At 33.2% G+C, this 755-nt stretch overlaps 1 protein-coding gene across 1 annotated transcript in view; it reads left to right on the top strand.

Moving 5' to 3' along the window:
• LOC109463297 (meteorin-like protein) overlaps positions 1-755 on the top strand; it is a 29,431-nt gene that overhangs the window by 1,032 nt on the left and 27,644 nt on the right. The window lies entirely within an intron of this gene.

The raw sequence follows: 755 nt of genomic DNA, 5'->3' as shown, positions 1-755 counted from the left end.
AATGTAGTGATTTCGTTCTGAATCTTTGGCATTCAAGCAAGTTACTTACAGATCAAATTAGGCATTTAGGGGCCATTTTTGTCACAATCTTTGTGTCCATTGTTATTATTTTGCGGCTTGTTATTTCCTTTATACCATACTTCTCTGAAAGGCTAAGATCTTGAAAGTAAGATCACTCAATTTATCAGTATCTTGAAGATAGAGAAGCGTAAAATTATGTTTGTTTTGGTGGATGAGATTTTTGGTGATGTGTAGAGATTTGTTGACAATTTTGTTATCCTCCCNGAGTTCCACGATCTCATACCTTCGCCAAATGATGTTAACCCTTGCGGGTGACGAATTGTACAATTTTAATCATTGATTTTGTAAATAAGAGCCTCATTTGCATGGATTATATCAGTTGATCATATTCTCCATCCAATGACAGCCTTATCATAACAAAAAGGCTATTATAGCACTTCCTCATAAATTATGCAAATCAGGTCAAAATTTGAATAAATTATATTTATTGATGTTCACCTTCACTTAACTTCCAAATGTGGCAAGCAAAAAATTCGGGGTGCAGCAGTTACAACTATGGAATTATAAGAATTTGCCATTAATTATGCAAATTAGGTCCTCATTTACATAATCTATATCCTCAGATGTTTTTCTCGTTCTCAAGTAGATGTCACAAGTGTTTCATAGTTCTATATCGAACAAAGCAGATTTATATAATTTTCCTCATTAATTATGCAAATTAGCTCCTGATTTGC

Source organism: Branchiostoma belcheri, unplaced genomic scaffold (genome assembly GCF_001625305.1).
Source record: "Branchiostoma belcheri isolate BF01 breed outbred unplaced genomic scaffold, Haploidv18h27 scaffold124, whole genome shotgun sequence".
Taxonomy (NCBI): Eukaryota; Metazoa; Chordata; class Leptocardii; order Amphioxiformes; family Branchiostomatidae; genus Branchiostoma; species Branchiostoma belcheri.
Note: the sequence above shows the minus strand (reverse complement) of the source record. Positions and strands in the feature narration are given on the sequence as shown.